We start from the raw sequence: 23,719 nt of genomic DNA, 5'->3' as shown, positions 1-23,719 counted from the left end.
GCAGGGCTGAGGCAGGATAAAGGAAAAAATCCTAGAAGACATAATATTAGGGAATTGAGAGGTCAGGCATGGAAGGATTGTCTATGATGATGGAAGGCATCTACTGAAATTTTGTGTTCAGAGGCCTGTTAGATTTGGCACACCGGAAGAAGCACAGGCAGATTTAACATGAAGCTTAAGTGTGAAAGGCCCTCATTTACGCAGGGACAGTTTACATTCGTAGTTTTTTTCTTCTTACAGCCTATCCCCACTCCCCAACTGGATAAGCTTCAGTTCTCATAATATCTAGCCCCTTTCCGTGTTTTGTGGAGTGGAGTGGACATCACAAAAATAATTATGGCAAGAGTAGTGTTAGTGTAACGTTGAGCTCAGAGAATAAGGCGGCGGGGGTGATCTAGTGGTCTGAGGATGATGGCAGTTGGAGGAGGGGAAGTAGGTGGGACAGACTTTTGATCTGAGATTCAGTACATTATAGCCTGCCAGCTGGCTGCTTGCCTTTACAAATAAAGTTTTGTTGAAATATAGATATGTCCATTCATTTGCATGTTGTCTATGGCTTGCTTTGTCGTATAATAGCCACATTGAGTAGTTGAGACAAAGACTAAAATATTTTCCTTAGGGCCTTTTAAGAAAAAGTTTGCCAACATCTGGTCTAGAAGCAGCAATGGGGTACAAGGCGACACCACTAAGGCCCAGTGTTAAATGCGGACAGAGTGGACAAAGAAGTATCCATCTCTTGAAGGTCCTGCTGAGGAGACAAGGCTCTAAAAGGGGCAGGTTTCAGGTAGAGTAGGAAGATAAAAGGTACATACAGACAAGAAGTGGATGATTTGAGGGATTTAGCTGATAACTGACTGTGAGCTCCAAATATCACAGTGGAAGGGGTTCAGAGGTTGGGCAGGGACGGGATGTGGCCTCTGAAAGGAGATGCACAAATCCTCTTGCTGTTTATACTGTTTGTGGGTGACCAGGAGTCCTGAGCTTCTTGTGACAGCGTGAGTAGGGACAAAGGGCATGATGAGTCCAGGTGGTCTTAAGGCTGAAAAGGGTGGTCAGGCTGCAAGTGTGGTGGGGTGAGGAAGGGTAGTGGGATTCCAGGAGTACACCGAGGTTGGGATCTCCTTCCTGGCCCTTGCTAGGGGAGGTTAGAGGGGAGGAGAGGAGAGGTCCTTGTGGCTGCAGAAAGTCTGATTTCATTCTCCAGAGATAACACCAGGTCTGACTTTCCGTTATACTCTGCTGCTTTCCAGACTCTTTGGCTACTAAATGTGTGGGCTGATTTTTCCAAAGTTGGATAAAAGATCTGTTGGGTGTTTGCCAACCCAGAGTGTATTAAGATTCAGTGGAGCATGGCCACATGAAGAGTTACTAATGATCTGCCACTGTATGGGCTTGAATGTATGTGGTTGGCTTGAATGAAGTTTTCTTGTTAATTTTTATTTTGGATCAATTCTGATTCAATCATTGGTTTATATATTCATTACATGTCATACAGAATTAAATTCCCTATTCCAAACATAGTTACTTGTAACATTAATACCTTAAAAAATCACCCCAATATAAGTGAGCTGTACAGCAGATGAAGTAGAAATGATTATTCCTGCCTTGAAGTGCTTCATTGCGGTGCTGTGTTAGGCCAGCGTCAAGTTGAGTTTCATCCTCAGACCACACACTAACACCTAGTGGTAGAATGAATTCTAAGGCATACATTTTTTTCCCCCTCACATTTTAATATCTCTGAAATAAGTACATCAACCATTGCTATCCACATGGCAGTCCTGATGTAGTTTTTGCTGCTGACATGTGTGTGTTGAACCTTGTGGACTGGGTGTGAGTGCCCTGGAAGTGAACCCAGAGACCTCAGGAGACATGCTTCGTAAGGCTCTCTTGCATCCGTGTTCTCGTGGAGCAAAGCTTACGGAGCAACACGGACATTGATGATTCCGAGTTGACAAATGAGAAGAGTCAGCCTCCAAATGGGAAGAAGTTTTTGGAAAAACTCAACCAATTAATTTTACTTAGATTTCCTTTTTTGTGTATTATAAAGGCAATATATGAGAAAATCCATATCAAACTGAGTCTCAGAGCGCTTGCATTGAGTGTAAGACGAAGTTCTAAGTGATAAAGCGTGTGCCATGTAATTGGTAGCGTTTTTTCTTTCTTAGTGGTACATAAAATAATACTGTTCCTTCCATCACTGGCATCTTAGACTCATTGAGGTGTGGTAGGTAATACATGTGAGGACCTCCGTATAGCGTCTGCCACCTGGTAGGCGTCCCACAAAGTATGCAGACTCTGAGAAGCAGAGTCATTGACACATCACCAGTATGCAGCTGCATTGTATAATTCAGGATTTTTGCTTAAACATTTTCATTTTTAAATGAAACGTTTAGGGAAAGAATTAAAAAACAAAGTAAGACCTTTTGTTTATATTTGAAAAAAGTGTTAGAGTTATTAACATTTTAAAACTGGCTGCTGGCTCATCCGTGTGCAATGAATGACCTTTTGATAATGGATATTAATTCCAGCTTCAGTTTTACCAGCAGAGCTGTCAGCATAATGGATGTACATGACACACTGCAGTAGCCAAAAAACTATAGCACCTCCAAAGGAGCATTTAAGGAATTTGTTTGTCCCCGTTGGTTTATGGTGTGTCAGAAATCAAAACACTCATTTCTTGCTAGGTTTATTATAAAACTGCCTAATTCAGTGTTTCCTCAGGAGACCAGAAAATCACTATGAGAGCTGTTTGGGCTTTGAAGGTGTACTTGATAGCTCTCTTAGATTCCTTTACTTTTAAGAATAACATTCAGAATGATGTCGCAGAGCAGGAGTTGGCAAACTTTCCTGTAAAGGACGAGATAGTAAGTATTTTAGGCTTGTAGGACCGTATGATCTTTGTCGCTACTGCTCAATACTGCCAATATAGCGGGAAAGCAGCCACAGAGAATGCATACACGAGTGGTTATGACCTTGTGTCCATAAATTTTCTTTAAAAAATTAGGTGGCTAGCCCACTGGCCGTGGTTTGCCAACCCCTCTTGTACAGTAACTAACTCAGACTCTCCCATAACTACTCTGCAATTTTCACATCAACATACTGGTAAAATTTAGTTATTAAACTATGATTCAACTTAAGAAGTAACCGAAAATTACATTTAAATGAATATATTCAGAAAGAGGCCACTGCCTTCACAGTAGTGTGAGGATTTGTGAAGAAGTGGAATATTTGCCCTAAGGGCTTAATCTAAAAATCATAATAAATACATCTTAACTGAGTCAGTTAGCCTTTGTTAGGTAATAAACCACCCCTTAAAGCTAAGTGACTTAAAATAATAGTCGTTTATTTGCTTACTGTTCCATGGGTTGGCAGCACAGGCTGGGCTCTGCTGGTGTCAGCTGGACTTGTGTGTGTGTGTGTCTGTCTGTGTGTGTCTGTGTGTGTGTGTGTGTGTGTAGCCTTGTGTGGCTGGGGGGATACTCACCCTCAAAGAGGTGCCCTCAGGCTTTTTCCCGTGGTGGCAGCATTCAAGAAGAGTCTGAGTGGAAGCTGCAAGGACCCTTGTGGCCTGGGCTCGGGAATCTTCTGTCACTTCATCATATGCTATTGACTGAAGGAAATCACTAAGCCAGCCTGGGTCGAGGGATAGGGAAAGAGGCTCCGTCTTTGATGACAAGAGCTGCAATGAATCCATGACCATCTTTAGTCTAGTATAGTTACCTAGACCTTTAGAACCAGAGCTTTACATGACACCATGACTGGCGCACTTGGGGTTGGCAGACTACCCTGTAAAGAGCCAGATTTCACATATTTTAGCCTTTGTCGGCCATAATCTGTTGCAACTACTCAGTTCTGCTCTTGTAGCAGAAAAACAGCCGTAGACAATAAATACATAAAGGGATGAACATGACTGTGTTTCAGTAAAAATTTATTTACAAAACAGATGATTTTCCACCCTGATCTAGATCATCCAGTCTTTCAACAAGTATTTGTGTGCCAAGCATTGTTCTCGGTGTAAGGAATATGGCAATGAACAAAACTGGCAAGATCTCTGCCTTCATGGAGCAGACATTCTGGTGGAAAAAAATAGACAGCAAACCAAAAAAATGAACAAGAAGTTTACATTAGATAAAGTTAGATGTTACACGATGATAAATACTGAAGGAGTAAAGGAGGAAAAAGGGGGTATGAGGTGTCTGGATGGGAGTGAGGTCGACATCCTACCTTGGGGAGCCAAGGAAGGCCTCACTGTGAATATGGTTGTTAAGTAAAAGCTGGAAGGAAGTGAAGAAGCAGCCATACAGATAAACCTGAGGGAAGGTGGGCGGAGAGAACAGTAGGTGTGAATCCTAGGTGGGAGCCTGCCTGGCAGGTCAGAGGAACAGTGGGGAGGCCAGTGTGGCCGCAGCAGAGGAAACACTGGGCAAGACAGGAGGAAAAACCAGCAGAACTGGCTGGTGCCTTCGGGGTGTACAGGGTCATTTTTGTGAAAAGCTGTTTGGAAACTTATGGCTAGACTACAGTTCAGTTTGAACTGAGGATTAGGAAATTGGTTGCTGATTACTGACTACCTACTTACCCCTCTATCTTGGTTGACTTGTGAAGATTAGACCAGTGGCTTGGGAATCAGTGGGACTGAGGACCGTCCCAGGTGAGGCTAATGATAACCCAGGTTGGAAAATCTTTGCTGTGTAGACTCAGCTCCCACACAGAGCCGGACTCTTGTTTGCTGTCACCCTGAGGGATTGCTGTGTGAATGGGTCTGGAATTAGAAAGCCCTTTTTCCGCAGGAGCAGCACACTCCATCCTTTGAAGAATTCTAATTGTTAGAAAGTGTTTCTTTACCTTGAACTAAAACTGGCTTATCTGTGATTTTTACCTTAGTTGATTCTAGTTTTCCCTGTTGGGACTACTTAGACAATGTTTGTTTCCTTCCTTCTGCCTCCCCCCTCCCCCTTCCCTCCCTCTTGCTGCATAGGGTCTTAGTAGCAGCACACAGGATCTTCATTGAGGCATGTGGGATCTTTCGTTGCGGCACACAGCTTCTCTCTAGTTGTTTTTTCTCTTCTCTGGCTGTGGCGCATGGGCTCCAGAGCACGTGGGCTCTGTAGTTTGCGGCACACAGGCTCTCAAGTTGAGGTGCGCAGGCTCAGTAGTTGTGGCACATGGGATTAGTTGCCCCGCAGCATGTGGGATCTTAGTTCCCCGACCAGGGATCGAACCCATGTCCCCTGCATTGGAAGACAGATTCTTTACCACTGGACCAGGAGGGAAGTCCCTTAGATAACATTTGTTATTTCAGTTACTTATAGGAGGAATTAAATACCTTCCAGTATGCAAGTAAAGTTTAGACTGTAGTAATATCACAGTTGGTATCTTATGATATTTTACATTTAAGATGCCAGAAATATTTTATTGAGTTTTTTCAGCTAACTATTGATAAGAGGCATGTGTATTTCTTTACTACCCTGTGTAACTTTTTATAGCATCCCTTGTTAACATATCTGTCAATGTTTGGTGTTCCTTGATTTCAGTGTTCACTTTACTTCGTCCTTTATTGAGGGGATTTATTCAATTATACCTATTCATTCTAGATGGAGTTTATTTCAAGTTCATTTGGCTGTTGTTGGATTACAAACCACCCCATAACTCAGTGAATTAAAACAAAAATCTGTTATTTTGACTCTCGTGTCTGTGGGCTAAGCTCTAGGGTAGGCTGTGAAAACTCTTACATTAACAAATTGCCTAAGTTGGGGTAACTCCAGTGGACCCCAGTGAAGTTGGGTTCTTCTAAAGTTCTGCTTGGTTCTGGGTTGTCTTCCCAATCCTTAAATGCATTCAGTGGCCATGCTCAATGTCACCAAAATAAGCATGGTAGTCTTTCACCAAACAAGGGCCCCTGACTGTGACTCCCTGACTGCTGTGGCTTGATTTCCTTAATGGTCTCAAGCATTTCACGTGAGTTTCCTGCACCCTCATCTTTCTGAATGCCCTGTTCTACCTATCAGCAGTTCCTGTGGTCTCCATGCCTAAAGATTCTGTGATGGGGGAGCTAGGACTGATTTTAAGGATTGATTTAAAAAAAAAATTTATTTATTTGGCTGCTTCGGGTCTTAGTTGCGGCACGCAGGATCTTCGTTGCAGCATGCGGGCTCTTCATTGAGGTGCGCAGGCTCTCTAGTTGTGGTGCATGGGCTCTCTAGTTGTGGTGCTCGGGCTCCAGAGCACACAGGCTCAGTAGTTGGGGCATGCGGGCTCTCTAGTTGTGGTGCACAGGCTCTAGAGCACGCCGGCTCAGTAGTTGTGGCGCACAGGCTTAGTTGCCCCGCGGCATGTGGGATCTTAGTTCCCTGACCAGGGATCGAACCTGCGTCCTCTGCCTTGGAAGGTGGATTCTTATCCACTGGACCACCAGAGAAGTCCCAAGGATTGATTTTTTTTTTTTTAATGTTATCTCCAAGATAGTTCTAGAAAATACTTTACTCTTCTGTATTTAGTGAAATTTCACTTGTTTAATGTGTAGGTTTAAACATTGAGGTGTAATTCACATGCCACAAAATTCACCATTTTAAAGTGCACAATTCACTGCTTTTTAGTGTAGTCACAAGGTTGTGGGACTATCTCCATTATCTATTCTAGAACACTGTCATGACTTCAGACAATCCCGTGTACTCCTTAGCAGTCATTCCCATTCGTTCGTTCCCGCAGAAACCACTAATCTCCTTTCCGTCTGTATGGATTTGCTTATTCTGGACATTTCATATAAATGGAATCATATAATATGAAGCCCTTGTGTTTGGCGTCTTTCACTTAGCAAAATGGTTACATTTTAATGTTAAAAGAAAAGGCACAAATAATCTAATTTATTTTTTTAAAGTCTTTATTGAATTTGTTATAATATTCCTCCTGTTTTATGTCTTGGTTTTTTGGCTGCGCGGCATGTGGGATCTTAACTTCTCAACCAGGGATCGAACCTGCACCCCCTGCATTGGAAAGCGAAGTCTTAACCACTGGACTGCCAGGGAAGTCCCAAATAATCTAATTTAAAATCTTGTCACCTGAGAAACTTTTATATGTTTAAATAACAGTTATTTTCATCATGTACTTGAACTTTTCTGATTTCTCACTACCTTGATATCACTAAAACTTTGCATTAACAAACTGCCCCTATTAGCTTCAAAGAGTGTTTAAACATGTCTACATGAAGTTTTGAATCTGAAGTAAATTCTTATACGATGAGTAGGTATAATCCAGCTCTTAGTTTTAGAGATTGTTCTCATTTTAAATGAATATAGGGGAAATGTATGAGTATAAGATATGAATGCTCTCAAAAATATTGAACTTCAGCTGAACATAGAGTGGGCATTTCTTGAATTTGACATGACATTATTTAGTAAGGTAATATTACCAGACTTCATTTAAGAATAGTATAAGGTGGATGCCAAGCTGGCTTTTCTTTTCTCTTAAAGATGCTTTGAGAACTCTCCTCTGTTAAGCTAATACTTGGATAAAGATAGGCTTGTGATAAAACTTGGGGAAAACAAGGATCCCAACTTAAATCTCAGGTTATATCTTCCTTCTCGGACAAGAACACACTGCAGCATTAGTTTTCAATGCTGCATGTGGGGACGATATAAAACTAGGTATCTGAAAAAGCCTTCATTGAACTAGGTATTTACATGATAGTATTTTCCTTTAATGGAATCACGAGGTAAGATACAAGGTTCTCTTTCAGTTTCTATTGCTACAAAGTGTATCTTTTCATTTCTTGTCTTGCCACTCATATGAACCAACAGTTTACTGTACTGAATGAATCAAAGAAAAAGCAAATACTTTTCCCTTTTCCCCATTTACTTGGCTTCCTACTTGTAAAGTGGCTGTAATATTACTTGACTCATTCAGGTACTACACAGGTAAATGAAGTCTTAAAGACTTCTGAAACCTGTCAGGAAAGATGCTGTAGTTAAAAAAACCCTCCCTAACAAGTGGGCTGTAAGATGAATTCTTTATACGTAAATGTCTGTGTCTATAATTTTCCATTGATAAATTCACGTATACAGTTAGACCTAAGCTCTAACAGAAAATCATAAAAAACATTGACCTGCAAAGGCAGTAATTTGAAGAGTGGTTTCAGGGTATAGTAGTATTAAGTGACCTCCAACCTGGACTGTCTGCCAGTCTGTGCTTCTCAAGGGCATGTCTGTCTATGGGCTGTGGTCAGTCTCCTGTCTGATCGTTATTTATACGTCCTGCTCTCCGAGGGAGTACATTATTTTAATTTTCCTTTCATAAAGTGGAAAGTTACGGAGATCTGAAATTCCATCATTCTATTCTGTCCTTACAGTAGCACCATGAAGTTCGTTTCCTCATCAATAAAATAGAGCTTAAATCTTCTTTGCAGGGTTGGTAAGATTTAAATGAGATAATGTATCAATATGTAAAGTGCTTAATAAATAAAGGACTCCCAACAAATAGCAGCTGTATTATTACCACTATTTGGTACCATCCTTGGGAAATAATAACGACTTGCTAGATGAATTAAAGATTTGATTTTTAAAGGCCCTTTTGAATGTTTCTGGTAGTAGGAAAAAAGTGACTTTTATTTTACATCCACATTCCCAGACCCACATAGAGCAAAAAAGTACAACTCCATTTTTAATGAAATTTTAAAAAATGCAAAACACTTAAGCCAAAACCTTTGAAATATATCTGCCAAATATTATGAATTTTATACAAAGGTAAGGTGAGCATTATATACCTCATTAGGCTGAACAAGGTATATATTTTCCCCACCTAAGCGCCACAGTCCTGAAAGACAGCTTCCTGGGCCCTGCGTGGCACCCAGGGCTGGGTGGGGAAGGGTAGAGAGTGGATTGGGAAAAAAAATCAAGATCATTTTTTCTTGTTAATCAAGAAGCTAAAATTTGTTTTGGATTCTATTTTGTTTATAGGAATAGGCAATGCTGTGTTAATTCCCCTCCAACCATGCTGTAGGACTTGGGTCTCACTGAGGCCCTGTATGAGACCTACAAGAGATGGGGGACAGAGGGGGTCTCTCAAGAATCTTTCACTTGCTCAGTTGGCGCCAATGCCCCAGCTGGACAGTTGTATGGAATAAATCACAGCAGAGAACAGAAGCAGTGTTTCAGAATCCTAAAATATTTATTTGGACCCTGTTATATTTTCCGGTGATGTTCTCAGTCCCACCTTTCACCTGGGTTTGCCTTGCCTTCTTTATTTCAGCCTTTGCCCCTCTTCCTCTCTCAGGTGTGTTCCTGTCTCTGGCCTACTTTAGGCCAGTGGACTCCGTACTTGGTCCCAGTTTTCTTTTCAGCTCTAATTCTGAGTATTTTGGAGATCAGGAAAGACTGGAGGAGAGCATTGAGGGCCAATTTTAGGACTGTGGTATTGACGGATTTTCCCTGTACTTTCTCCTGGACTCCTGGTTGGCCATTGATTTGTTTCCAGGGTCACTACTGGGCATCCCTTTGAAAGTCCATTCAAAGGATGAAGAGGTGAGAGAAGGAAGAATAAGAATGAGGAAGGGGAGGATGCATTTGGGTGAATGATAATCACTTGTTCCTGGACTCCCTCTACCTTTTAGTCACTGTTTTAAAAACAGCTTTATTGAGATTTAATTGACATACCTTACAACTCACCCATTTAAATGGTACAGTTCAGTGGGGTTTTTTTTTGTGTGTATTCACAGAGTTGTGCAATCAGTTTTAGAACATTTATTCATCCTAGAAAGAAACCCCATGCTGGTCAGCAGTCATTCATCACATCCCGCCAATCCCCTCTGTCTAGAAAACCATTTATCTATTCTGTTTTTATTGATTTACCTGTTCTAGAAATTTCATATACATGGAATTATATAATATGTGGTCTTTTGTGACTGGCTTCTTTCACTTAGCATCATGTTTTCAAGTTTTATCCATATTGTAGCATATCTCAGGACTTCATTCATTTCTTGCAGAATAATATTCCATTGTATAGATATACCACGTTTCGTTTATCCATTCATCAGTTGATGGACATCTGGATTTTCCATCATTCAGTTATTGTGAATGCTGTGAATATTCATGAACAAGTTTTTGTGGGCACATATGTTTTCATTTCTGTTAGGACAGATCTAGGACTTGAATTTCAGGGTCATATAGTAACTTTATTATTAATCTTTTGAGGAATTGCCACACTGTTTTCCAAAGTGGCTACACCATTTAAAATTTCTACCAGCAGTGTTATGGGGGGTTCCAATTTCTCCACACCCTTTCCAACCCTTGTTATTATGTGTCCTTTTGTATTATGGCTATCCTAATGGTGTGAAGTGGTATCGCACGTGGTTTTGATTTGCATTTCCCCAAAGGTTAATAAGGATGTTGACATTTTTTTCATGATTTGTGGAGGACTGACCTTGGAAGAGAAGAATCTTGGAGAAGGAGATGAGAACTCTCTGATGTATTTTTCATGTAGCGACAGCCAGAATGATCACTTTAGGGGGCAAATTTTATCGTATTACTCCCTCTGCTAGCTTTCTGCTGCTCTTAGGAGCAAGACTGGAATCATTAACATAACCAATAGCTCTTATTTCATGAACTTCATCTCAAGCCACTTTTCCCACTTTTGTCTGTGCTGTAGCCACAGTCACCTTGTCTCTGGTTCTGTCAGGTACCGTGCTGCTTTCCGCCCCATGCCATCCCACGTACCATTCCCCATCCTTTTTACCTTATTACTTCCTTCAGTGCTCAGTTCAAACACCATTTTCTCCAGGAAGCCTTCTTTGATATCCCATATTCTCCTTTGTTGCACATGTTACAATTTTAATGAAAATATGAATTATGTAGTTAATTGGTTAATGGCCATGCCATCTGCTAGAATGAAGGCGTCACGGAGACAGGAAGCTGCCTGTCCCATTCACAGTTGCATCCCCTGCACAGTTGCTGGTGCGTGGTCGTTGCTCAATAAATATGCACTGAGCGAGTGAGTGGGCGAGTGATAGTGGATAAGAGTAGGGCTCACGTTCCATTTCTGGAATAAGTGCTTTGAGTCTCTGCACCTACTCACAGTCTCAGCCGCAGTATGCCCTATGCCGTATGTGTTGTCTGACTTCAGACCTCATCTGCAGTGATGTGTTTCATATCTTTATTCCCTCGACGTATGTTTATTCAGAACCTGATATACATAAGACAGTAGAAGCTGAGTTCTTTTAAGGCCACCAAAATGGTTAAAATTTGGGCTGCTTACCCAGGTCTTATCCAGTTCCTCACTTTTGGAATCCAGCTGACTAATCTCCAAGGGGCAGATCCTGTTGCTTTGGAGCACAACGAAAACCACTGGTAGAAACTGAGAACATAATCTTGGATTTTGCAGAGCAATTTTTGGGAGCTGCAGACTTACAAGCAGTGATTCTATTTTTGCTTCCATCATTTTGTCTGACCTTAATCTTGAAATATGGAGAACTATGTGTTAAATAGTTTGAACTGTCCACTTTTCCTTCTTTAATGTTTCATTGAGATGGAATGTCTTTATTCCCCTTCCCAAGAGTCTTGTCACCAGTGCTCACTTAACGCTTCTTAATCTGAAATACTCTGAGATATCAAAGCCATATTATAACTTATCAAAAAAGTTTTTTAATAAAAGAAAAGACATTTAACAAGCTCTTTGGCTAGGTCAGATTAAAAACATGTTAAAAATAGGAAGGAGGGACATATAATAGAAGGTGCAAATCTATAATAGTGTCGGGAAATAGCATATAATGAGTTGTATCTCTTATAAATATATCTCAAAGAGCTACTCAAAGAGGTTTGAAGCTATCTTCCCAGAAAAAGGAAAGATGTAAGTCCATTATTTAAGGAAGAATTTGAGAAGTTAGCATGTGAGTGGAAGAAAGTAATATGGTATGGTCATTGAAATAGCTGGGTTTAAATCCTGAGTCTACAATTTACTTGGTGAGATATTTTGGGTCTTAATCTCTTTAGGATAATGGCACCTATTTCGTATGTTTGTTTTGAGGATTAAATGATCATGTATATAGATTTGTCATGTGTAACTAATACATTTAGCATAAGTATTTAAAAATAAGTACTAAAAATAACTGAGTGGTCCTCACATGAGACCATATAAGCAGATCATTAGAGTGAGAAAAGTGAAGCCCAAGATATTAGATTCTAAGACAGTATCAGGCATTTTAAATGAGTTAAACTTTACTGCTCCAAGTAGGTTACAATGCAGTGTATTGAAAAATTCACAAATATGATCTCAGAGCCCTTTTTTTTTTTTTAAATTGAAGTATAGTTAATTTAAAATGTTGTGTTAATTTCAGGTGTACAGCAAAGTGATTGTTATACAGATGTATATATATATACACATATATATACTTTTTCATATTCTTTTCCATTATAGTTTTTTTTCACAAGATACTGAATATAGTTCCCTGTGTTATACAGTAGGACCTTGTTGTTTATCTATTTTATACACAGTAGCTTGCATCTTTCAATCCCAACTCCTAACTTATCCCCCCACCCCTTTCCCCCTTGGTAACTATAAGTTTGTTTTCTTTATCTGTGAGTCTGTTTCTGTTTTGAACTTATTTAGTTCACTTGTATCATATTTTAGATTCCACAGATAAGTGGTATTGTATATTTATCTTTTTTCGCCTGACTTACTTCACTTAGTATGATAATCTCTAGGTCCATCCATGTTGCTGCAAATGGCATTATTTCATTCTTTTTTATGGCTGAGTAGTATTCTATTGTGTGTGTGTGTGTGTGTGTGTGTGTGTGTGTGTGTGTGTGTGTGTATCTCACATCTTCTTTATCCATTTTATATGTGAATGGACATTTAGGTTGCTTCCATGTCTTGGCTATTGTAAATAGTGCTGCTGTGAACATTGGGGTGCATCTTTTCAAATTAGAGTTTTCTCTGGATATATGCCCAGGAGTGGGATTGTTGGATTATATGGTAACTCTATTTTTAGTTTTTTAAGGAATCTCCATGTTGCTTTCCGTAATGGCTGCACCAGTTTACATTCCCACCAACAGTGTAGGAGGGTTCCCTTTTCACAACACACTCTCTAGCATTTATTATTTGTAGACTTTTTAATGATGGCCATTCTGACTGGCCGTTGTTCTTTTTTTATAATTAAATATTTATTTGTGGGATCCTTCCTTCCCTCCTCCCTTCCTCCCTTCCTCCCTCCCTCCCTCCCTCCCTCCTTCCTTCCTTCCTCCTTCCCTCCCTCCCTCCCTTGCTTCCTTCCTTTTCTATTGAGATATAATTTACATATGTTGTATATGTTTAAGGTATACACTGTGTTGATTTGATACACATATATTGCAAAATTATATTATGCCACATAATTACCATTTCTTTTTTGTGGTGAGAACATTTAAGTACTACTGTCTTAGCAGCTTTCAAGTATATAATACTGCATTATTAACTATAATTGCCATGCTGTACATTAGATCCCTAGAACTTATTCATCTTATAACTGGAACCTTATACTCAGAGCTATAGTTCTTAAGTTACAAAGAAATAGGGTGCCTAAGAGCTTAGGATGGAAAATATCTCATTTACAGAAAGAGAAATGGAGGAATTTCAGAACTATAGATAAATCTGTCTCCATAAAATGATGATGATGTTAGTCTGTGATAATTGGAAAAAGGAGAGGCTAATCAGGGAAGGCCTGAGACCATATTTAAGAGGCACTAATAGGACATCTTGGAGATGGAGATCATTAACTCTTAGATGATATTATTAGGCTGTGAACATTTGTACAGACAACTGTTAAGTTGGGTAATGCTAGCTTGTGGGAAGAAAGAACCAAAATTTCAGTAGATTAACACAAAAGAAGTTTATCAGTTGTATAATAGTAGAATTTGTGACCTTCCTGGTCAGTGGGCTGCTTTCTTTCATCTCATTCCATTTCATGGATCTGTCATTCTCCTGAGTCTTTGAATCCTCTGCATCCAACAGGCAGAAGAGTAATACAGTGGAGAAGGCAACCTGGTTCTCAAGAACCCCAGCTAGAGATGAAAATACTTACAAATCATCTATCTGATAAGGAATTAATTTCCAGAATATATAAAGAACTCCTACAACTCAACAACAACAAAAATCAAACCACCTAATTGAAAAAGGGGCAAAGAACTTGTATAGATATTTCTCAAAAAAAAAAATACTAATAGCCAATAAGCACATGAAAAGATGCACAACATTATTTGTCATTGTGGAAATGCAAATCAAAACTATAATGAGATATTTCTTTGAACTTATTAGAATCACAACTATTTTTTTTAAAAAAGGAAAATAACAAGTGTTGGTGAGATACGGAGAAACTGGAACCCTCATGCATTACTGGTGGCAATGTAAAATGATACGACTGCTGTGGAAGACAGTATGGTGATTCCTCAAAAGTTAAACATAGAGTTACCATGTGATCTAGCAATTCCCCTCCTAGGTATATGCCCAAAAGAAGTGAAACAGGGCCTCAAACAAATACTTTTGCGTGAATGTTCATTGCAGCGCTATTCACAGTAGCCAAAAGGTAGAAATAATCCACATGTCCATCAGCAGATGAATGGGTAACAAATGTGGTATATATGTACAGTGGAATATTATTCAGCCATAAAAAGGAATAAAATTCTGATCCATGCTACAACATGGATGAACCTCGAACACATTATGCTAAATATTAGAAGCCAGACACAAAAGGACAAATAATGTATGATTTTACTTATATTCTACAGAAAGTAGAATAGTGGTTACCATGGGCTGGGAGAAGGGGGAAATGGGGAGTTTTATTTAATGGGTACAGAGATTCTGTTTGGGATGGTGAAAATGGTCTGGAAATAGTGGCAAAGGTTACATAGCATTATTAATGTATTAAATGTCACTGAATTGTATGGTTAAAGTGGCAAAGTTTATGTTATATATGTATTTTTACCACAGTCAACAAACAAACCCAGCTGGAAATGACACATGTCCCTCTTGCTCACATCCCATGGGTGAGAACTGGTGTCTGGGCTATGTGAGGACGCAAGGAGTTTGGGCAATGGAGAGCCTGGCTGAGCAGCCACTTTCCAGCAAAGATTCCACAGTTTGGAAAGAAGAGCACAAATATTTTGCAGATAGCAACTATTGTGACATCAAAGACTAAATTAAAAATAATTTTTTTTAGTATGTATGTATTTTGCAAGATAGTAAATCCACTTTGGAAGTAACTTCCTTGAAACTGTAGGATCAGAAGATCCTGAAAAATTCTTATCAAACATGAGCCACGTAAAAGAAATTAATATTAAAGTTCCCATTTTACTAATTATAATGTATGAAATGTTTAAAATGAGTAAAGTGTTCCTTATATTGTTTGTGTTGTTCCATGTCTTATTATTAAGGTTTCCATGAATGTACTTTGATTTTCCTGTCCCTGTTTTCCCCATATGTTCACACGTGCTTCAACTTCAAATTCTCGACCATGTTGCTTTCAGCAGGGTGACTACTGTCTGATGGCCCAACTGTGGGGCATCAAATGGCTCCTCTGTATAAGAAGGATGTTGAGTTTACTTCTGGGTTAAACATTAAAGAAACGTTGCAGGTAAAACTAGAGGCTCCTTAGCTTTAGGCATCCATGGTGGAGAGGCTAATGGAAACCATTCCTTCTAAGGAGTGCAGAGGATGCTGGGATGTTTGGCTTGTAAGCCAGATGATTAATCAGAGCTTCCAGCACGGTCTGCAAATGTGTCTGCCTCTCCTGGGAAATGGAAGGAGGTTCATGTTGTGAGTTGCTCCAATAGGCAGGACTTTGGGTCCTAGGGAAAGTTCCAGGGCAGCTACTTCCTGTTCAGCATAAGACAGTTCTTTCCAAGGGTCTGAAAACCTTAAGTAGAGAGATGTCGGCTTCTGGACAAAGTGAGTGCCACAAGTCTCCAAGGGAGACCAAACAGAGAAGCAATTCCAGTGTGGATGGGAGCTTGGCTGAGGGCCTCTAGAGCCCCTTGACAGCTCTAGAGATTCTGTGATTCTTTCTTATACTTGCCAGTAGTTTGCAAATATTCTGACAACCTCTAAGATGAAAAGCAGAGGAGGAGTTAATGTAATGAAAGAAAACTATTAAGATGTAAATTGTTTTCTCTGGTAAGCGCTTTCCCAATGTGCTGAAACACACATTTACTTTTATTCCCTCCTGTCTAGGCTGCTGACACTCAGGAACTAAAGATGGGAACGTGGAATGAAGCAGGTTATACCTGTACAAAGAGAGACAGCTAACATCTGGCTCTTTCTTTTTTCCTTTAAATGATATAATCAGTGTTGCATAGTGTGTCTAATGCCTTCTCTTTTATATCCTTAGTTTTAGAGAAAAAAATCAAAAGCCAGGTGGCCATTATTGCAGGACATTGTTGACATATTCAGCAAACAATAGGCCATTTAAAGTGACGAAAGTTATTAATGGGATTAGAACAGTAATAAAACTTTATAGAGGAGTTTAATAACTCATTTACAGACCATGAAACAAAGCTAATAGTCAACCTTCATGGGTGAAGTGTTCTATTTGTCCTGTGGTCCACTGCTTTGACTTTCAGTCAAATGTCAAGAGATCACTTAGATTTCAAATGTCTTTATGTGCATCTTATTGTTAAAGCCTGTAGAATTTTGCACAATTAGAAAATGAGTCCCCAAAGAGCAATGATTTAGTGTTAACATTTTCAGTAAAATGTAAGCTATCAGCTCTTTCCATTTACGGATACATAAATGCGTGATTGGCAGACAGTATGATCTTCTGTCTATATAAGCACCAAATTTTGGATTTAATCCAGTTTTTTTCTTTAGGCATCTCTTGGATATTAGGTATAAATAGCTGAATAAATCATAGGGCTTTTATTTCTCATTCTGTTAACAGTTGCCACCGTAGTTGAGTCTGGGCATTATAGTTTGTCCTCCCCTCCCTCCTAAGAGCTCTTCCACTGCACCATGCCCAGAAGACGTCCTTTCCTGTTGGAAACAGTTCTTCTGATTTGGGTTTTGTTTCCTTCAATTTCATTCAGTAACCCTTTTTTGAATCACAGAGGGTTTAGAGTTAGAGTATTCCTAAAAATCATTTATTCAAAAACCGCTCTTTGTACAGATGATGAAAGCAAGGCCAACAGGGTGCAGAAACTTGCCCTGGGCTCCCCGAGCTGGAAAGCAGCTGGGATGACCCTGAGATGTAGAGGTTGTAACTCGAGCCCCTTTGCTCCCTATGCCTTCACCAAGGCCTGGCTCACCTCCATCTTCAGAACTGCAAGTGTTTGATCAAAACACCATTGGGTATTTTCTTCTGCCTCTCATTTGGAACCAAGCTTTTGCTTTAGTTTTGTTTGCTGTTGATGAAATTGACTGGAACACTGCCTTCTTTCTTTGAGGGTAATATTACTGATGACTCGTGGTCCTCCTTTAAAGACATGGGTCAGTATCTTCTCCCTTGATGTCCTTGGTGACCAGTGGCATGCTATATATGTATATATATATTTTTTTTCTTTTTTGAGATATCTGGCCAGTGTTGAGAAAAGACATCTCTGCCCAGAGAATAAAGCCATGCATTCTTTAATCCTGGGCTTCCACCAGCTGAGCTCTCTATCTGGGGATGGCATTCACCCTAGTTCTCTGATATGTAACTGGTATGGAAAACTTGATACGTACTTTAAAGATAAGTTTCAAATAATCAAAAAAGTGAGGAGTTGTTATATTTGAAATAAAGAAGATAGAGTAATTGGGGACAGGTCCATTTTATGAAATTGAAGTAGTAAGCAGGTTGGTGGAATTCTCAGTCCTCCTAATCATGTCTTGACAGGATGGCCAATCCAAAGGGTTTTGACTCAGACAACTTGATCAGTCATTTGTTATTGGGTAAAGGGATACTCATTCAGATTTTTCTAGCACAACATGTCATTGTTGCTCAACAAATATTTATTAAATGAATCAGTAAAAGAATGAATGAGCAAATGCACTTGAAAATTAAAGATAATTGCATATGGTGTGTGCTTGTGAAAGGATCAGGTGATAGGAGAGAGAATAGGTCCAATAATAAAAATAATGACAGTAATTACAATAATAAGATGTAGGACCCAAGATGGCATATTTTCTAAAGACCAAGGTATCTATCCTTGAACAACTCTGAATCAGGGTCTTCACCTCGCAAGGTGAATGTCCCTTGAGGAAAGCCAGTCATCCACATCCTGAGAGCCCATAGAGGGAGCTTTCAGAATGGCAACATGAAAGTGGAACCTGGTTTTGGCCTGAGGGGCTATTTTACTTTAAAGTTGAAGTGTCTGAAGGTAAAAGGTATGTAGCCAATGATGCTGTAGACTCATATATTGTTGAAGGGGCAAAAATGTACAAATATATACCAATGTAAACATTTTCACAGGCCCCCATTACAACTGTGTAGCAAAACCAAAGACACACACACACAGAGAGAGAGAGAGAGAGAGAGAGAGAGAGAGAGAGAGAGGGAGGGAGAGAGAGAGAGAGAGAAACCCTGAAGCTTTAGTCATCAAATGTGGACTTTCCAATTAAATGTGTCTAATTCTTTTCTGGTTTAAAATGGCCCGATCGTAAATCAATCTGCAGTCTGTTCAAAATCCAGCTCCCTTTGAGATCAGTTTCTCCTCTCCCCTCCTCCCCAAGGCGGTCTGGACCTACAGGGGTGCTTGCGTGTCCTGGTGGGGCTGGGGGAAGGGAGAGGCTCTTTGGATCCCCTTACAATGAGATACAAATGAAAAACATTATTTTAAGCTCATTTCCTTCATTTTAATGGTATGAAATGCCTCTTAGATTTTAATCAAATATGCTTCATTATTTTTGAAAATGTGATTTAGCATTTTATGATAGAGCAGTTGGTGATTTGGTTTAGTTTATCTTTTTCTTAATTAGTAGACTTTATTTTTTAGAGCAGTTTGAAGTTTATAGAAAAGCTGAACAGAAAGGACAGAGGGGCCCCTGTATGTCATCCTCCCCTATCTCCCGTGTACGGGTTCCCTTCTTATTAACATCTTTCATTAGTGTGTTATATTTATTATAATTGAACCAATTATTATAATTGAACCAATTGATACATTATTATTATATAAAATCCATAGTTTTCTTTAGGGTTCACTCTTTGTATTATACAATTCTGTGGGTTTTGCCAGGTATATGATGTCATGTATCCACCATTACATTATCGTACAGAATAGTTTCACTGCCCTAAAAATCCTCTGCTCCCTCGTTCATCTCTCCCTCCTTCCCACCCCAAGCCCCTGATCTTTGTAATATCTTTCTAGTTATACCGTTTCCAGAATGTCATCTGTTTGGAAGCATCCAAATGCAGCCTTTTCATACTGGCTTCTTTTACCAAACAATATGCATTTTAAAGTTCCTCTGTGTCTTTTTGTGGCTTGATAGATCATTTCTGTTTATTGCTGAATAACATTCCATTGTATTTACCTTATTTATTTAGGCTGCGCCGGGTCTTTATTGTGGCACGTGGGATCTTTGGTGTGGCATGCGGGCTCTTTAGTTGTGGCCTGAGGACTTCTTAGTTGCGGCATGCATGTGGGATCTAGTTCCCTGACCAGGGATCGAACCCGGGCCCCCTGCATTGGGAGTGCGGAGTCTCACCCACTGGACCACCAGGGAAGTCCCTACCGTATATAGTCTATCAGTATTCCATTGGATTACCACAATTTGTTTATCCAGTTACCTATTGAAAATACCTTTGTTGCTTCTAAGTTTTGGTAATTATGAATGAAGCTGCTATAAGTATCTGTGTGCAGGTTTTTGTGTGGACTTAAGTTTCCAGCTCGTTCTAGTAAACACTAAGGAGCAGAATTGGATGGATTGTCTGGTAAACCCATGTTTAATTTTGTAAGAAAGGCCCAGACCGTCTTCCACAGTGGCTGTACCGCTTTGCATTCCCACCAGCAATGAGTGAGAGTTATTTTTACTCCGCATCCTCACCAGCATTTGGTGTCAGTGTTTTGGATTTTTCACTATTCTAATAAGTTTGTGGTGGTGTCTTGTTTTAATTTGCAGTTCCCTAATGAGGTACGATATGGAGCATCTTTTCATATGCTTATTTGGCATCTGTGTGTATTTTCTTTGATGAAGTATGTGTTCAGATCTTTTGCCTGTTTTTTAATTGGGTTGTTTGTTGTCTTATTGTTGAGCTCTAAGGAGTCTTCCCAGATTCTGGATACAAGTCCTTTCTCAGATATGTGTTTTGCAAATATTTTCTCCCAGTCTGTGGTTTATCTTTTTATTTTCTTCTGGTTTGATTAGTTTTGATACTTGGTTTTAATGGCTGTTACAGCTGAAAAGTAAACCTCATCGCAGTGCATAGATCTTTGTGGAGAAAATGCGCCATTGACTCTGCTTCCTAAATTATACTTATTTTCAAAACTGTATGCCAGTTATGCAAATATTTTAAAAAATAATTCGTCTAGTAAAATTTCATTTTCCCAGAACATTGCCTATTCTTACAAACTAATTGGAACACATCACATTCTTTTATAAGAATTGCTTGGAAAACATTTAAGTGGGTGTGAAAATAGCCTCCATTTTTTGGTCGTATCTCATTTACTTTTTACTGAGTTTTAACATGTAGTAATAACCTACATAATTTTTAAGCATACAGCTTAATGAGTTATTACATATGTATAAACTTATAAAACCAACACATAGATCCAGATAAAGAACATTTTTACTACACCAGAAAGTTCCTTCAAGTCCCTTCCCAGCCCATGCTCATATCCAGGGCCAATCAGTATTCTTATTTCTATCACCATTGATTAGTTTAGTCTGTTCATGAACTTCTTTTTTTTTTTTTTTTTTAAAGATTTATTTATTGATTGATTGATTGCTATGCTGGGTCTTCGTTTCTGTGCTAGGGCTTTCTCTAGTTGCGGCAAGCGGTGGCCACTCTTCATCGCTGTGCGCGGGCCTCTCAGTATCGTGGCCTCTCTCGTTGCGGAGCACAGGCTCCAGACGCGCAGGCTCAGTAGTTGTGGCTCACGGGCCTAGTTGCTCCGCGGCATGTGGGATCTTCCCAGACCAGGGCTCGAACCCGTGTCCCCTGCATTGGCAGGCAGATTCTCAACCACTGCACCACCAGGGAAGCCCCATGAACTTCTTATAGAAGAAATATAAATATATCCACTTTTGTGTCTGGCTACTTTCATGGCATAATTTCTGTGAGACTCATCCACACTGGTTCTTTTATAAGTTTTTTTTTTAACTTAAAAAATTTCTCTTTAGTATCCCATTGTACTAATGCATTACAGATTCTTTCTTTTCCTACTGCTAAACATTTGGCTTGCTTTCAGTTTATGTCTGTTATGAATAAAGCCACTGTGAACATTCTTTTTTTTTTATATAAATTTATTTTATTTTTGACTGCGTTGGGTCTTCATTGCTGTGCGCGGGCTTTCTCTAGTTGTGGCGAGCGGGGGCTACTGTTTGTTGCGCTGCATGGGCTTCTCATTGCGGTGGCTTCTCTTGTTGCAGAGCACGGGGCTCTCGGCACGTGGGCTCAGTAGGTGTGGCTCACGGGCTTAGTTGCTCTGCGGCACGTGGGATCTTCCCGGACCAGGGCTCAAACCCGTGTCCCCTGCGTTGGCAGGCAGATTCTTAACCACTGTGCCACCAGAAAGTCCCTGAACATTCTTGTACATATCTTATTGTGCACATATCCCCTCATTTGTTTTGGATACATACAGAACCATGCATGCACACCCACACACACACAGACACACATACCTACATACATACATCTACTACTGGAATTGCTGAGTCATAGGGAAGACATGTTAGTCTTGAACAGATTATGCCAAACCGTTTTCTCAAGTGTTATGCTAATTTGTACGTAAACTGGCAATGTAAGAGAATTCCAGTTGCTCTACGTATTTGGTCTTTGTCTTTTTAATTTTAGTCTTTCTGTTGGTGTGTAGTAATATCTCGTGTTTTAAATTTGTACCATTTTTATATATTGATTGGCCATTTGGATATCCTCTTTTGTGCCTTGCATGTCTTTCACTCATTTCTAACGTTGACTTGTGTTTTCCTTACTGAGTTATAGGTTTCTTTATATATTGTAAGCAGGAGTCCTTGGTTGGATATGTGTATTGCAAATAATTTCTTCAATTTTATAGTGTGCCTTTATACCCCTCAGTGATAAACTTAAGGAGCAAATGTTCTTAATTTAATGAATTATACAGTAAGTCCCCTACATATGAACGAATTCCATTCCGAGAGTGCGTTCGTAAGTCTAATTTGTTCGTAAGTCCAACAGAATTAGCGTAGGTACCCAACTAACACAATCATCTATATAGTACTGTACTGTTATAGATTTATAATACTTTTCACACAAATAGTACATAAAAAACAAACAAAAAATAAAACATTTTTAATCTTACAGTACAGTACAACAGCTGGCATACAGGGGCTGGCATCGAGTGAACAGGCAAGAAGAGTTACTGACTGGAGGAGGGAGAGGAGGTGGGAGATGGTAGAGCTGAAGGGCCATCAGCAATAGGAGACAGAAGGCAAGCTGCAATTTCACTCATGCTTGACATTGATGGTTCTGGTTCCTTGCTGGAACCAGATGCACGTTTGCATCTTTGAAAGTTCTCAACTTGAAGGTCCGTTTGTAGGGGACTTACTGTAATTTATATTTTTATGGTTAATGCTTTTTGTGCCTTGTTGAAAAACTTTTGCCTGTGCCATAGTCATGAAGATGTTTTCCTATGCTTTCTTCTAAGCTTTATTATTTTCCTTTTATATGTAGGTCTATGAAACATCTCAAATTAATATTTGTGTATGGTGTGATAAAATGGTCATGGTTCATTTTTTATCTTCTGCATTATTCGTTTAAAGACCTTTTCTCTTTGTCTAATTTTTCTTACGGTATATATCTGAGGATTCTCAGCAGATATTAGAACAAATTATGCTGTAGAAAAACTGCATCAGATGATGCTGTATACTTTTTCAAACATCCTTTTTCAAAATGCTCTCTTTATAGTAGTTAACTTTTTCACTCAGTGTTAAAACTTCTCTTTCACCTTGAAGGGACAGGTGAAGAGCGTGTTAAGAAAGGATGTGTGTGTGTGTGTGTGTGTGTGTGTGTGTGTGTGTAATCATCTGCTAGATAGCATACTGACAACTTATTTGTTACGACACAAAAATCTTAGCAAGTATCTTTTTATAAAGAAAAAACTGAGTAAGTCATTTTCAGGTTTAGCAGCTCTTTTAAGATCTTGGTCATGAGATTAGCAATGATCACTCTACATCTCATTACAAAATAATTATAAAGACCTTCCTATTTTAAAGATCTTGTTTTGTTGTTGTTGTTGTTGTTTTTAAAAAACTAACCCCATCACTGGCTTAGTGTTTGAGAGTGGGCCCTCTTGATCCAGGTTGCCTGGGTTTAAGTCCTGGTTCTGAAACTTACATCCACAATGACCTTGGGCAAGTCTTAACTTCTCTGTGCCTCAGTGGCCTCATCTGTAACAATAGGTTTAATTACAGTGTCCAGTATAGGGATTGTTGCAAATAGTACATGAATGAGTGTAAAGAGGTCAGAATGTTGTCTTGTACAAAGTTCATGCTCCATAAATAGTATACATTCAAATACTGTCAAGTATGAAACCTCAAAGAGGCTTCTGTATATCTTTCATTGTTTCCTAAAATGTTGAGAAATACTAGACTGAAA

The 23,719-nt window shown here is 39.4% G+C and overlaps 1 protein-coding gene across 8 annotated transcripts in view; it reads left to right on the top strand.

Moving 5' to 3' along the window:
- ULK4 (unc-51 like kinase 4) overlaps positions 1-23,719 on the top strand; it is a 538,746-nt gene that overhangs the window by 308,731 nt on the left and 206,296 nt on the right. The gene's annotated exons all lie outside the window — the stretch shown is intronic.

This window comes from Balaenoptera borealis (assembly GCF_965194805.1).
Source record: "Balaenoptera borealis genome assembly, chromosome: 12".
Classification (NCBI taxonomy): domain Eukaryota; kingdom Metazoa; phylum Chordata; class Mammalia; order Artiodactyla; family Balaenopteridae; genus Balaenoptera; species Balaenoptera borealis.
The sequence above is the reverse complement of the archived record's forward strand: the minus strand, read 5'-3'. Positions and strand labels throughout refer to the sequence as shown.